Source organism: Eretmochelys imbricata, chromosome 1, assembly GCF_965152235.1.
Source record: "Eretmochelys imbricata isolate rEreImb1 chromosome 1, rEreImb1.hap1, whole genome shotgun sequence".
NCBI lineage: Eukaryota > Metazoa > Chordata > Testudines > Cheloniidae > Eretmochelys > Eretmochelys imbricata.
In genome coordinates, this window is record NC_135572.1 from 39,871,848 (window position 1) to 39,888,507 (window position 16,660).

Consider the following 16,660-nt stretch of genomic DNA (forward strand, 5'->3'; position numbering starts at 1 on the left):
ATTGCTAAAGCTTTTTGATTCAAAGATCAAAAAAGGAATATTAACATTTAGGAAGACACTTGAGTGAAATAGTATTATTGTCTCTGTCTCTTTGAACGTTGTGATAACCTGTATCTGAACTGTTTAATGGATAAATTATCCTGTGCTAATTGCCATGATGTTTGGAAGAAGGAAAGTTAAGCCTATCATCTTCTCAGGAAACCATAAGCCATAAGAATTGAAATCCTCAGTCACTGACTGGAGTCACCCTGAATATGGACCTTGGACTATAACTGTCAAGGTTCCTCCCCCACTCTGAACTCTAGGGTACAGATGTGGGGACCTGCATGAAAAACCTCCTAAGCTTATCTTTACCAGCTTAGGTCAAAACTTCCCCAAGGTACAAAATATTCCACCCGTTGTCCTTGGACTGGCTGCTACCACCAAACTAATACTGGTTACTGGGGAAGAGCTGTTTGGACGCGTCTTTCCCCCCAAAATACTTCCCAAAACCCTGCACCCCACTTCCTGGACAAGGTTTGGTAAAAAGCCTCACCAATTTGCCTAGGTGACTACAGACCCAGACCCTTGGATCTTAAGAACAATGAACAATCCTCCCAACACTTGCACCCCCCCTTTCCTGGGAAATGTTGGATAAAAAGCCTCACCAATTTGCATAGGTGACCACAGACCCAAACCCTTGGATCTGAGAACAATGAAAAAGCATTCAGTTTTCTTACAAGAAGACTTTTAATAAAAATAGAAGTAAATAGAAATAAAGAAATCCCCCCTGTAAAATCAGGATGGTAGATATCTTACAGGGTAATTAGATTCAAAAACATAGAGAACTTCTCTAGGCAAAACCTTAAGTTACAAAAAAGATACACAGACAGAAATAGTTATTCTATTCAGCACAATTCTTTTCTCAGCCATTTAAAGAAATCATAATCTAACACATACCTAGCTAGATTACTTACTAAAAGTTCTAAGACTCCATTCCTGGTCTATCCCCGACAAAGACAGACTATAGACAGACACACAGACCCTTTGTTTCTCTCCCTCCTCCCAGCTTTTGAAAGTATCTTGTCTCCTCATTGGTCATTTTGGTCAGGTGCCAGCGAGGTTACCTTTAGCTTCTTAACTTTTTACAGGTGAGAGGAGCTTTCCCCTGGCCAGGAAGGATTTCAAAGGGGTTTACCCTTCCCTTTATATTTATGACAATAACCTATGGACTATTTCTAAAAGGACTTTTGGCAACTACAAGCTGAGCTCTGCTATGTATCTGAACCTCAAGAATTGAATTCAAGTCTGTATGTGTATTGATCTTTTAACCAACGCTCTCTCTTTTTTCTTTTTTAATAAATTTTAGTTTAGTTAATAAGAATTGACTTTAAGTGTATATTTTGGGTAAGATCTGAGTTATCAATTGACCTGGGTCTGGGGCTTGGTCCTTTGGGATCAGGAGAACCTTTTCTTTTATATGATGAAATAAGATTCTCAAAATTTATCATCATATGTTTGACATGTGTGTCTGGATGGAGGCCTGAGGCTGGGTACTTTAAGGGAACTGCATTATTTGGACTTTTCAGTAACCAGTGAGGTACTATAGAAGCTGTTTTGTGCTGGTTTGGTAAATCTAAGTATCGGAATATCCAACAGCGTTTGGGGTTTGTCTGCCCTGTTCTGTTTGCAGTTCACCCTGATTGAGTGACCTTAGCTGGCTCCCACAGGCAGCCCCGTCACACCCTCCATACCCAAACCCCACCCCACTGAAACTCAACCCCTGCATCTGGAGCTCCCCTGCACCCAGACCCCCTGCCTCCAGACCCCGACCCCTGCACCCAGACTACTCCCTTCTGAGCTCCCTGCACTCAAACCCCCAACCTGATGCCCCACCCCCTGCACCACCCTGAGCCCCCACATCTAGACCACAATCCCACCAAGCCCCACTCCCCCAGCACCCAGACCCCCCCACACTGAGGCCTCCCACACCCAGACCCCTCCACTGAGCCCCAATCACCTTCACCTGGAAGCCCCTACAGAATCCCATTGCCCCTGCACCTGGAACCCACCCCCACAATGAGCCTCTGTGCATCCAGATCCCCCCACACCTAGAACTCCCACTGAGCTGCCTGCACCCAGATCGTCCCGCACAGAATCCTCTCACCCCACACCTGTATCCCCCCACACCTGTATCCCCCCACACTGAGCCCCTCCACACTTGCATCCTGCCTGGTTGAGGCTGTCTGCCCCATACCTGGTGCACCTGTCCCAGAGGGGCATGGCCCCAGGGTGTGTCTGGGGCACGCCCAGGCTTTGTGCTGTGTCAGGGTCAGGTGCAGCCTCACTGCTGAGTCCATGTCCAAGGGGTCGGGGGGCTGCAGGGTGATCTCCCACCTTCTTGCAGCCAATGGCCTGTACTCCCCACCGCAATGCTGGAGCCTCTGCATTTATTTATTGACACTTGCAGAATTTTAACATATTGTGTGTAGAAGTTTTAATTTTTTGGCGTAGAATACCCTCAGGAGTATCTGTTGTATACTAGTGAAGATTAAAAACCTTAAAAGATTAAGTCATTAAGCCTGGGTGGTATTCCTCCAAGAGTTCTGAAGGAATTTATCAATGAAGTGGCTGAGTTGCTACCAAAGTATGTGTTGTCACATTAAAATCAGCTATTATGCTATTACTGAAGTGAATGCCCACATCCTTTTTGATTTCATGAGCATAGTAGGAGAGAGGTGTACCCAGAGATTTCTTTTAGAGGGGCTTGATTAATCCTACAAATTTGTCTTATGCTGTGTGATCTTTTACATATCTGTATGCATCCAGTTTCAGGACTGGAGCTTGAGAAAATAATTTAGCTTTACATAAGGCATGTGTTCACGTGTCAGTTGTCAATGTGTTGCAATTTTACATTATCAGAGTGGATCATCCTTGATCAAAGTTCAGTGGAAGAGAGAAAATGGCAGTGGGGGAAATGGTAATACAGTTTGCTGTAAGAGAGTAAAAAAAAAAAAAAAGCAGCCTTTCCCCCCTTCATGTTGTATAAAGAAGGCCTGAAAGCTCATCTTTCTACTTTTTTTAAAAAATCAGATTTTTTTTAAAAGTTAAAAGTTCAGATCTTTCCTATCCTGCAAGAGTGTAGATGGCTGAAGAACAAGTAGGATTAGGATATAAAATTACCAAAGTAGTGAAACCAGACTAACTTGATAGGGAAGTTTTTATTTAGACTGTTTAAAACTCTGGGATGTTAACAAAAAACCCTCCCCGTTAAGGTTCGATTATGTATATCAGAGGCCCTCAAAGATTTCTGCAGCAAGGGCATGGAAGGCCAGACTTGCCATTCCTGATAGTTCTGAGATGTAACTTTTTGTTGTGTTTTAAGAGTCTGAAAAAATTTTTAAAGTAGTCCCTCTTTAAATCATAAAGCAGCAATAGAAGTATATCGAAGATACAGCCTTTCCTATCCATCCACACAGCTAGAACACTCATCATATTTTGTCTCAGTGACTGCAACATCTTTCTCTCTGGCCTTGACAAATGCAGTCTTTCCCTGCTTATACCCATTCAGAATGCTGCTGCAAAGATCATCCTCCCAACATGTTCCTTTGACCACATCACACCTCTCTTTGCATCTCTCCAATGGCTCCCCTTCTCTATCCTATCAAACATAAAATGCTTGTCTTCATTTTCAAGGCCCTTCATGATCTATCCCCATCCCACCTGTGATCTCTCATTCACTATCAAGATATCTACTCCCACCTCCAGCCAGTGATTTCAGCCTTCATTCCACATTTCAGGAAATCTTGTTATTACAGAAAGCCACACCTTCTAATCCATTTATGCTTCCGCAGTTAGTTTATATAATAAACAATTTCAAGTGTTATTATACAACTGACAGAGCTTGGACCCATGTTTCAGAAAACCTTGTTAGATATGCCAAAATACTGCAAACTTGGAAAAATTTATTTGAATCCAAACTTGCAACTCTACTTCATAATTAATTGTGTCACAAAGTTCGAAGCTTTACCGGCTCTTAACATGCTCCTCAAAGAGCTCTTGCCATTCTTTATGGAAGGGCCCTATCAGAACTCTAGCTAGGGTTGTTTAAAGTTAACCATATTTGAGAGGATAGTTTTCATTCTCCCAGCCAGAGATATCAGAAGAGTTAAAAGCCTACATTCAGCCTCAAGAAGCAGTTATAAATACATCAGAGACTGAAAGAAAGTCACAGATAGATACTGATTTACAAAATAACCCATATAACTGGTAGTTGAGGTCCATGTTGTGCCTTCTTATATCCTGTTTAGGGTGTTTTGCTGGAAAAATATAGATGGCACAATAGGCCATGAATAATATTTTTGTAATTTGTCTGTTTGTTTCTGTAGCAGTACAGAAAGCAGTAAGGAATATTAAATATAAATTAACTTACTATACACATCAAATGATCAAATTCCTTAGACACACATGCTAGGCCTTTAGATTGTAAGCTCTTTGGTCCAGACACTATCATTTCTCTATATGCAGCATCTAATGGAGTCTTTACCTGGTTGACTCTAGCAACTACTGCAATATGTGTTAATACTACACCTTTGCACAATAACCATCAGCTTTCACTCATTTTTGTTCTGACATCAAATAGGAAAACAACTTTCACAAAAATATTGCGTGCGCACACACACACGATAGGCTCTTTTAGGAATGCCTCAGCCAGTGAATTTTTGTAAGGCATGCAACAACTCACTTGCATGCCTTAGGCAGTCCAAAATGGCATCCTCCATGCAGCATGACCATGCACGTTCTACAAAATGGCATCCTCCATGGGGGACAGAAAGAATTATCTCATGGGCCAGATCTGGCCCACGGGGCCACCAGTTGGACAACACACAACTGGTCAAGAACGCAATGCATGCCTTGTATACACAGACGGCATGCGACTGACTAAGGCCCAATACTCGTATCATATATGTTGGCATAACTATTGGCTCAGGTGCCATTATTCCAGATATATATCTGTGCAAATAAGAGGAGAATAAAGCATTTTAAGGTAGTAGGTTGTTTTTTCATCAGTCGTGTAGTTATATTAGTGCTATTAACGGTGAAAAACTAGACACTGGCATTTTTCCACAATGTCTTATTAGTATTGTGATAACCCCAGTTATGGATCAGGGCCATACTGTGCTAGACATGATACAAACACATAACAAAACAAAACAAAAAACAGAGGCTGTCCCAAACTTGGATTGTAGCTTCTTCCCAAAGCGGCTATAATCCAAGTCATTTCACGTGCTCTATTCAGAGCAGGTTTAAAAGTAATAAAAATCCTCACTTTCAGTCTGGATTAGAGCTCCCATTACTGATTGTGTGATGCAGCTGTACTGTTGAGAAGAACTGCCAGTAAGAAAATTCCTCATCTAGACAAGACCCCAGGAAGTCACCCTAAACAAAGAGGACCAGCCTCTGTTCCAGGTGTTATGATGTCCCAGGCAATTTGTCAGAGCCCCTAAATAAGACTTTAATTTTGATAACATTTTACTCTATATTTCTGTTAACAAGATCATCTGGGACCTGCAAACTTGGATCTAAACTTATCCAGCACAGTCACAAAACTACTAGCTAGCCAGAAGCCATTTGTACAGCACCTAGCACAAGCTAATCTTGATGGGCTTCTAGGTACTAATGCAATACAAATACAATACTCTGAGAGTTCAATCCTGCATACCCTTAAACCACACAAGTAGTCCCATTAGTTTCAATCAGATTTACTCATTGACTAAATATTGCTGAAGTGAATTATGATTGTAGGACTGGCAGCCTAGTTCTTAGAGGTTTAGTTTGAATTCAAGATATTTAACCAGTATTCAAGCTATTTTTTAAATTCCTGTATGTAGTTACACACTGAAACTTTGTATATACTGTATAGATGACGCAGAGAACCTGCTGGGCAAAGCAATTATAACAAATCTTAGTTTATTTTTCTTATCCCTATCTAAAGAAAAGGTTCTCTTTGTGCAAATAAAATTAACATAATACAATATTAAGAGTACACTTAATCTATGGTAAACAATATGTCATTAAAATAACATCGCTGATAAAATTTAAGCACTCAGAGTTCCACTGAGCCAATGGAAGATCGGAAACAGAACCCAGGATTCCCAACCATTAGACCTACAAAGCTCTGCTTCCTACAAAGCAGAAAGTCTGCTTTTAGGCCCTGAGCCCACGAACAATGATGCATGTGAGTAACTTTACTAATGAGTAGTCCCATCTTCTGTTGCACCGTCTAATTAAAACATAAAATCCTGAAAATTAAAGCAAGCCTTGTTTTAATATTTGCATCAACCACTGTATGATAATATCTCACAATCAAAGTGACTGTCCAGGTCATCTGGCTTTTCACACAATGGAACTGGTCATGTGAGTAAAGTTGTTCACATGCTTAAGCGTTTGCAGCATCAAAGACTTTGGCCTTTTCTACACACAAGGGTTTGTACCAATTTAACGACATTGGACCAATTTATGAAAGGATGTGATGAAAGGATGATGTTGACCTTGTCACAAGCATAGTTTTATTGGCTTCAGAAGAAAGAGAAGATAATCTGGGTAGTGCCTACTATTTTATCCCTCACCAAGATCTGTCCTTTATGATACGGGGCAGAAGATTAACCTCTACTTTAGTTCCCAAGAAGAGGAGTTCTTAATGCTTGATCCTCAGCTGATGTAAGTCAGCACAGCTCCATTGATTTCATGAGGATTGTGCTGAATCTTGTGCCCGCTCAGGAACTAGCACACACTGAAGTATTATGTCCTGAGAACCTGAGGGCAATTTCTAGTAAGCAGACATTTTGGGGGGACAAGCAATGGCTAGGATACCTGTAGAAAACACACAGCAAGATAATCCAGCGTGCAGTCTCTAATTATGCATCACTTGCTATCACACCCTGAAGTTAGTTTTACTGTTGCCTTTAGACACGTAGGAAGAGAGACTGACAATATGTTCTTATGTTGGTTTGAAGTAGTGTTCGCTGTCCACATTTACTGCCCATAGCATTCCAATCTATCAAATACTGGTATTGTTTATCTGGAACATATGGACATTATGTTTCTTCATCTGTCTTTATGATTTAGCAATTGGAGACAAGGGAAGAGATCTAGCAGCAGGTGAACTAGCCAGCTCTCTACAGACCACAGGCAAGTGCTCTACAGCAGCGGTTCTCAACCAGGGATCTGCGGTGCCCTGGGGTTCCGCAAGCCCTTTCAGGGAGGCCACGGAGCCCCGCGGCTGAAACCCGGTGCCCCGAGCCCCAGCACCCCCCACGCTGAAGCTGGAAGCCGCACTGGGAGCTGCCCCTGCCCACACACAGCCCCTAGCTACCCCCTGCCTGCACCCTGAGTGACTCCCCTGCCTGCACACAGCCCCTAGCTACCCCCTCCCTGCACCCTGAGTGACTCCCCTCACTTCACACAGCCCCTAGCTACCCCCTCCCTGCACCCTGAGCGACTCCCCTCACTTCACACAGCCCCTAGCTACCCCCTCCCTGCACCCTAAGCGGTTTTCAAACTTTTTGAACTGAGTCCCCCACTTTGAGTTATATTTTTTGGTTGCATCCCTCCACAGCCCAGACAGATTGGGTGGCCTCCTGAGTGAGTCAGGGGGCGAAAGTGGCGCTCCCTCCTTGGACTCTGCTGTGCGGAGCTGGCTCGAGCCCCGTCAGGCCTTGCCCCCCAAATAGAAGTAAAACTATGCCTATGCCCAAGGATCCCTCCCACCCAGAGCCCCAAGTTCCCTCCCCACCTCTGCTGGGCCCTGGCATTTTTATAGCACGTTGAGGGGGCCTTAGAAAGAAAAAGGTTGAGAACCCCTGCTCTACAGGCTACAACAGATCGCTGGTGCCTCCCCATACTTGGAGAGGGGATGGGAGCACAAACTAAAGGGGAGGACATGTGACCACCCCACATATCTCCCCTGCCCAGCGACCCCTCCCGCCCTGCACCCAGGGCCGCAGTGCTCTCCCCACCCCATGGTACCTGCAGGGAGGGAGAGGGGCTCTGTCCGTCTCTCCCTGCACCTCCCCCCGAGCATGTTTGGCTGCTCTCCCTGGCAGCCGGATGGGGAGCAGGATGAAGCCACTTCTGCCTGAGAGAGCCTGGCTGGGAGGGAGAGCTCTCTGAGACAGAAGTGGCGCCATCCCGCTTTCCCTCCCATCCCCGTCCTGGCTGCCAGCTGAGCAGCACAGCATGCCAGGGGAGAGGCGCAGGGAGAGAAGGACAGAGCCCCTCTCTCTTCCCACCCCCAGCAGGCCAATCTGGGGGGGTCACTTGACCCCCCCCCCCCCGATGCCCTCCTCTACGCATCACCTCTGTTTGAAAATCCACTGCTTTAATCTAGTTATGATCAAGCCTTTGGCCTGGTGCAAATACTCCTGTTGATTTCTACAGAGACAAGTCAGAGAGACAGACATCTGTGGAAGATCTTCACAGACATGTTGCAAATGTCCTGGAGAGTAACTGAACAAAATGAAGATTTTGCCAGCCCAGTAACCCAGCACAAAGATATGGAAGGAAACTAATCCACTATTAATGCCATACTTAACTTTTCGCAATATTAGGTTTCCACTGCAATTTTGACAGTGGGAGCCCCGGATGCCCTGGGGCTGAGAGCAGGAGCCCCTACTGTCAGCTCCATGCAGCCGCTGTCAGCCTGGGTGGCCAACAACGGGAGCTGTTGCGTTCCCACTGTCAGCCCTGGGCCCCTGCTCTCAGCCCTGAGCGGCTGATAGCAGGGGCTCCCACTCTCAGCCCCAGTTGGACAGTGTCAGCCTCGGGCGGCCGACAGCATGAGCCCTGCTCTCAGCCCTGTGTTCCCGCTGTCAGCCCCAAGTCCCTGCTCTGAGCCCTGGGCAGCTGACAGCAGAAAAGTAATAATGGACTTTATTACTGCAAATAATAAAGTTCAATATTACTTTTCTGCAATTTTCCATAGTTTGTTTGCAACTCGGCTGCAATTTTTTGATAATCATCCTGCAATTCAAGTAGGACCTTATCCACTATTCAAAATCCACAAAGCCAAACAGATACGTTTAGCGGTCTACAGCCTAATAAATCATAAAGAGTTACTCAAGGTGAAATGAGATGAGAAACATATAGAAATGCTAGCTGACAACAAAAATAGCTGTGATCTGATTTCTGGAAATACCTTTAACTTCTTCATTGCATAACTGAAAAGTTAAGGATTCTTTCCACCCTAATAAGATACCGCTCTACTCATAAGAGCTCTTAAGTACCATAGTTTCTCACAAAACTGGGTGATTGGGCAACAAAGTGGCAGATGAAATTCAATGTTGATAAATGCAAAGTAATGCAGATTAGTTGGGATTATGTTTCCATATACATAAAACGATGGGGTCTAAATTAGCTGTTACCACTAAAGAAAAAGATCTTGCAGTCACTGTGGATAGTTCTCTGAAAATATCCACTCAATGTGCAGCGGCCGTCAAAAAAGTGAACAGAATGTTGAGGATCATTAAGAAAGGGACAGATAATAAGACAGAAAATATAGTATTGTCTCTATATAAATCCATGTTTCACCCATATCTTGAATACTGCGTGCAGATGTGATCGCCCCATCTCAGAAAAGATATATTGGAATTGAAAAAGGTTCAGAAAAGGGCAGCAAAAATGATTAGGAGTATGGAACAGCTTCCATATGAGGAGAGATTAATAAGACTGGGACTTTTCAGGTTGGAAAAGAGATGACTAAGGGGGGATATGATAGAGGTCTATAAAATCATGACTGGTGTGGAGAAAGTAAGGAAGTGTTATTTATTCCTTCTCATAACATAAGAACTAGGGGTCACCAAATTAAATTAATAGGCAGCAGGTTTAAAACAAACAAAAGGAAGTATTTCTTCACACAACGCACAGTCAACCTGTGGAACTCCTTGCCAGAGGATGTTGTGAAGGCCAAGACTACAACAGGGTTCAAAAAAGAACTAGATAAATTCATGGAAGATAGGTCCATAAATGGCTATTAGCCAGGATAGGAAGGGATGGTTTCCCTAGCCTCTGTTTGCCAGAAGCTGGGAATAGGCAACAGGGGATGGATCACTTGGTGATTACCTGTTCTGTTCATTCCCTTTGGGGTACCTGGTATTGGCCACTGTTGGAAGACAGAATGCTGGGTTCGATGGACCTTTGGTCTGACTCAGTATGACTGTTCTTACATTCACAGACACCCTATGTAAAATCCTGGCCCCAGGAAGTCAGTGGGAGTATTACTGGATTTCACTGCAAGTCCCTATACAGTAATACACTGACCACACAAGCCACTAAACAATACACTGCACTCAAATATATAGGAATTTGACGTAAGTACTAGAAGTTCAGTTGTTTCTTTTATGTATAGAGATATTAGACCAAGTTTTCTGTTAGTAACGGGGCATGGCTCCATTGACTTCAGTAGAGCTATACAAGTTTGAAATAGAATTTGGCTAGTTTTAAGACTAGAATACTGCATGATTTTGTTACGACTGCTTCTCTGTATGGAAGAACAAAGTCAGAAGAATAAAGTAATAAAACAGATTGCTGCCTCAGCCGTTTTGAGATTGCAGTAATAGTTCTGTGGCTTTCTAAATTCAAAATGGTGCCAACATATTGGCAGAGAGCCCTAAAATGGTGCAAAGAATACCCAGGGTGTCACAGATATTTACAAATGCATTTCTCTACCTCTACATGAGAACTGTGACAAAGCAAATGCAATAAATTTACAGCATTGTTTTACCACTGTCTGGGGGATTGCCAAATAGTTGAGAAATATTAGAAGCAGCTGCTGTAATGCTCCAGCAGGATGAGATGTGCTGCAGAGGTTGGGCCCACACAGTGTCAGCTTGGCATAGATCAATCGACATCACACGTAAATGCTAGAGAGAAATAAAAAATGTGACAAAGTCAGACCAGACAGCTATAAGAGTTGTGGAAGTCAAGCATATCAGTCCTAGAATGGTGCAGGCCCTTTTCCTATTAACGGAAAATAGGTTACCTTAGGTCAGCGAGCCGCAACTGAGTCCAATTAAGGGCTGCCTGTGACCTTTAAACCCCCCTCACCCTCTGGCAACAGGGATGAGAGATGAGACACAAGTGGCAGTAGGGAAAAAAGGCTCCTCTTCTCCGTATAGGGGAAGCTACTAAGCTCACTGACTGGGGAAGGACTGGCATCCAGAAGCTAGCATAACAAAGCAACACCGTACAGAGAGGGCAGGGAGAAGACTATTTTCCTTTCTGTGTTATGAATTTGTTTCTTTTGTTTGGTTGAAGAGTACTGCTTGAGCCTACCCTGAGGCCCACCTTGTAAATATTGAAAAATAAATACAAGGGAGAAATAGAAAAAGAATTTCTGAAGTGGGACTGATTGACTCCAGGCCCTCCCGCTGCTAGAGGAAGAAATGCTGGACCCAGTGAGGTAAAGGAAGTGCAGTGCCACAAGAACAAATTTGCTTCAAATGCCAAGATGCAGTTCTCAGTCTGAGTTTCCAATAGAGGGCTCAGACAGGCATCAGACAGCCTGTCTTGTATTGCAAGGGGCATACCCCTCAGCTGTTCTTAATCTTGCCCTAAACGGAGGGGGTTTGGGTAAAGCCAAGAGCCAAATACAGTACTGCCAACTCCAAGCGTTCAAAAATCATGAGTCAGGCCCCAGAAAGTCATGCTTTAAAAAATCATTACATTTGAAAAACAGACTTTAAGTTCTCTTTACTTGGCTTCTAGTTTGAGCCTGTAGGGTTCACATTTTCAAGCTTCTTTACCCACATCCATTAGAGCTGAAAGCTACTTTTCTTTAAACGGTTAAAGTTCTCACATGATCCCAGACTCCACGAGCTGGAGCGTTAAGAAAACATACACCAGATGTTGCAAGAATTGGCAGCACAGCAAGAACCACCATTTAATATGCTGATACCGTTTGCGTGATCCCAAGATGGTAGAGGGAAGGAGCCAATCCCGAGTTACCTCCTGTTCCAATTACATCACTGATGGGACAGCCACGCCCTGTAAACTGCAGGACTGTACAGTGTCCCAAGTGTCTGTGTACTTAGTGCTGACCCTTCAGTTGGTTTTCTGAATTTTTATTGGAGTATCCACAATTAGGTAGTTATGGGTGTATTGTTTTGAATGGATCTTCAGACACTTGAGTGCTTCATAAATGAGCTCTATTGCTGAAAATATACATATATTGGGTTATGTAATGATAGCATTTTTGTTTCCAACATAGCTTTTGTGACTTTATTCACTAATAAATAACCATAAAAGTGCTGGGTTTTTTTAATTCACAAGTAGTCGCTTCTGACCAGCTATATTAATGGCAATGGGTTGGAATATCCCAGAGTGACATTTCCACTAGATGCAGGCTGTATTCCTTGAAGGAGATTTTCTTGCCAGTTCTCTCCACCCATAGTTCTCTTATGAAAAAATATACTATTTAACGATTATAAGTCTTTCATTTTCTATTGCTTGAAATTTTTTACTCCATACACTACCTCGGAAATGTAAAATACTGTTTAGGGGTGTTATGAGCAAGGCATATCCCTTTCTTAGCTGCTATGATGACCCCTGGCAGAGATGCAAACCTCTTGCATGGTAGGAGACGTCACTCATGCACAGCACCTTTTCTAAACATCTTCTGCACATATTTAATGAGCATCAGCTCAGTTAGACTAATACTGACTTGCTGCTTCCCAGATCACTATTTCTCAATAACCAGTCCGTGGACCAGCACCAGTCCCTGAGATCTCCCTGACACAATTTAGGAAGGCAACAAGCTGGTCTCAGATTTTAAAAGGTTGAGAAACACTGCCCTAGAGGACCCTACAAGGAACTACTTTTCAGAGTTCAGTACAGCCAGGCAGACGGAGCCTGATTATTCACTTTCCTACTAAGTGAATGGAATTAAAACTGGTGTTATGGTGCAGACAACCAGATAGATACACAGTAACTACAGTCTCCAACATCAAAGGACATTCACTTATTCTTTTTGTATTGTTTGTGTGTTTCAGTGGAGGGTTGTAAGGATTCATTTTTGTCGAGTACCACCATCACAATGGTCCCTTCTGGCCTCGGAATCTATGAACTATATCTATTACAGATAATAAGGTTTAACCAGCAAGAGAGAAATAACAGAGGAAGCATTGACAAGAGGAGTGAGCGTTAGGCTGAAAGTCATGGGTTTGTAGTTCATGGCTGCCCTGCACCCTGTGCAGTCATAAACAGGCCTTTATTGTTATTTCCACTGGGACCTCTAGGTGCTACCATAATCAGGAGTTCAGACCACATTGTGCCATTATTACATACATTTCTAATAAAAAAAAAGATGATACCAGCCCCCCAGGAATTTACAGAGTGTGGTAGAGGTAGGACCACTGCTGGCTTCCTGTTTTCCACTTTTGCCCCCCCCGGCCTCCACCAATTACATTGTGCCCCCACATAATAAAATACATGTAACCCTTCTGCCCGTCAGAGTTGGCAGCGACAAGGGCTGGGTTCAGTATCTAGGGGTTCCGTTTCAATAACACAATGCAAAACTGGCTGGAGTCACCACCCAGTAACCTGGGACAATTACATACCACGCCCCTGGGCGCCTCCAAGAAGCAATACTTCCCCTCTCGCAAGCACAGAGTCTGAGTGTAGCAAAAGCCTTTTAATAAAGGAGGGAAACATTGCAGCATTATGTGGGGGAAACACCACAAACATGATTCATAACACCAACCATGAGCAAAAGACCCACCACAAGTAAGTTTGGCAATGTCCTTTTCCCCTCAGGGTCTTAAGTCCAGCAACGCAACATTCATCCCCCCTCCCCCTCCAGTTTCTGTCCTTGATCAGTTCAGCCCCCCCAGAGTTCAGAAGTTCATCTGCAGAGTTTACCTCCCAGCCTGGGTGGAAGTGGAAGGCGGTATGGGGGAAGCATCTTATATGCTCCGCTGCTTGACAGCCAAGTGCCATGCCTCTCCAGGGGTTCTGCTGCAGTCTTCACCACCAGCCACACCTCTCGATCAGCTGCCCTGCTATCCACTCCACTCCGCTAGATGTCCTACTGTCTGCTCACAAACTTGTCTTCAGGCCCCCCTGCCCTGCTTAACACAGCTCTCAGCAACTTCAGCTCTCAGTGATTTTTAGCTGGTCGTAGGAGGGAGCCTCAGTGCTGGTACACCAGTAGCCCAAAGTAGGTCTAATGCTTAGACCTAGCTGTCACTGATTTCAGCTCTACAGCAGGTAACAAGACTCCGAATGGAGCCAAAATTAGCTCTGTTATTACACCATGGAGGAAGGAGGGGTCAAAGTAGCATTTCAGGCCCTCAGAAGGGGCCCACATAGATATCCCCAACCTCTCTTAATTCACTGGGTTTTGGAACCCATGTCCCTTGCCTAGCAAGTGCTACTTAGTTGAGGGTGAGTCCCTCCATCATAAAATGCCAAGTACAGTTCTACTGTCCTTGATTCACATAAGCAGGATAACAACCCTTTATTACTCCTGCCCCAACAACAGAGAGACTGGGGATCCCACAGCAGCCAAAGCGACCATTTGGACAAGCAGCCCATCAAGTTAGGCAGGCTGGGTGTGCCCATGCAAACAAGAGTGCTCACGGAAACGAGATCAGCCCCTGAAGTCCTTTTCCACAGCTTACCATCAGATGTCAGGGTAGAGCTCATTCTGACTCTGCTTACATTCACACAAGATGGACTTTTAGAGGGGAAAAAAAACTACTTAAACTTACCCAAGTTGAAATTTAGAGCTCTCCTTAATGTCTAGGTAATTCAAATACTTTTTTAAATCACAGACTCAGGGTAAGCCAAAACTGGGAAGAAGATTCTCTTGATTTGTACAAAGCATGGAGATCTTTGGAAGGAAAGGAAAATGAGGAGGATCAACTTCAGAAGGGATAATAGGACACAGCCACCACTTCACTTACTCTTCTGAGTGCCAACTATTACGGGCACTGTGAAAGCTATGTTGACATAAACAATGACGGAAGAGGTCCAAATGAAGTTTGACAGAGAAACTTTAGCACCAGATTCAGACTCTATTTGAGGTTATTGTCCCTATTTGAACTGTATAAAAGGATTCTGCCCAAAAGAAATGTAACAAGGCTTGCCCCCACTCTCCATTACCTCTAACTCCACATCTGAGAGCAGCAAAGGCACAGACCTGAATTCATAAGGCAGCCAGGGCCAAACGCTCACCAAATCAAACTTCTGGAAAATCCAAATTCAGGGATTCCTGACTGTTACCCATTCCTCTTCACTTTTGTTTAAATAAGGTATTTTGAAATAAATATTGCACTCTTTCCTCATTCACTGTCCAACCTGCATGCTGAAGGATGTAGGGAATCTGCAGATACAGTATTGTAGTGCGTGATCATGTAACTAAAGACTGTGTACTAATGCATACGCACAAGGGGTCTGAGTTAAGATTGCATAGGCAATCTCAGCTTTGACTTTTTCTGACTTTTGAGTGCTTCATTGTGCACTTTCAACATTCTGTTATTATCATTGTTCATATGGCATGTATTGTTTCAGAGTAGCAGCCATGTTAGTCTGTATTCGCAAAAAGAAAAGGAGTACTTGTCCCACCTTAGAGACTAACCAATTTATTTGAGCATAAGCTTTCGTGAGCTACAGCTCACTTCATCGGATGCATAAAAGTGGAAAATGCAGTGAGGATGTTTTTATACACACAGACTATGAAAAAATGGGTGTTTATCACTTCAAAAGGTTTTCTTCCCCCACCCCACTCTCCTGCTGGTAATAGCTTATCTGAAGTGATCACTCTCCTTACAATGTGTATGATAATCAAGGTAGGCCATTTCCAGCACAAATCCAGGGTTTAACAAGAACGTCTGAGGAACAAGGGGGGCGGAAGGGGGTAGGAAAAAACAAGAGGAAATAGGTTACCTTGCATAATGACTTAGCCACTCCCAGTCTCTATTCAAGCCTAAGTTAATTGTATCCAATTTGCAAATGAATTCCGATTCAACAGTTTCTCGCTGGAGTCTGGATTTGAAGCTCTTTTGTTGTAATATCGCAACTTTCATGTCTGTAATCGCGTGACCAGAGAGATTGAAGTGTTCTCCGACTGGTTTACGAATGTTATAATTCTTGACATCTGATTTGTGTCCATTTATTCTTTTACGTAGAGACTGTCCAGTTTGACCAATGTACATGGCAGAGGGGCATTGCTTGCACATAATGGCATATATCACATTGGTAGATGTGCAGGTGAACGAGCATGTATTGTCATTCCTTTGCTGAGTGGAATCAGATATCGGGAGGTTTGCTGGTTCCCACCTGGGAGGAGAAAGAGTCTGAGAATATTCTTAGTGTAACTTGTTTTATTCACAAATATATGCCAATCCTGAAATAGAAGTGATCACAAATGGCATACCGGCAATCCCCTCTTCCAGGTATTCAATTCCAACACCAAAGCCCATGGTGCAACTCTGCCTCAATAATTGACTCTAGCTGGAGATATTAAGGCAGACAGCAAGTTCCCTTGATGCTTGCCACAGATCTCCTATAGAAACTGCAAGATATAAACAGCACCACAGCATTTTCTTCCAAGACTAAAGGTTTCCTCACAAGCAAAAATAAAGAACTATGTTTAACTGTGCTGACCCTTGCCATAATAAGATTA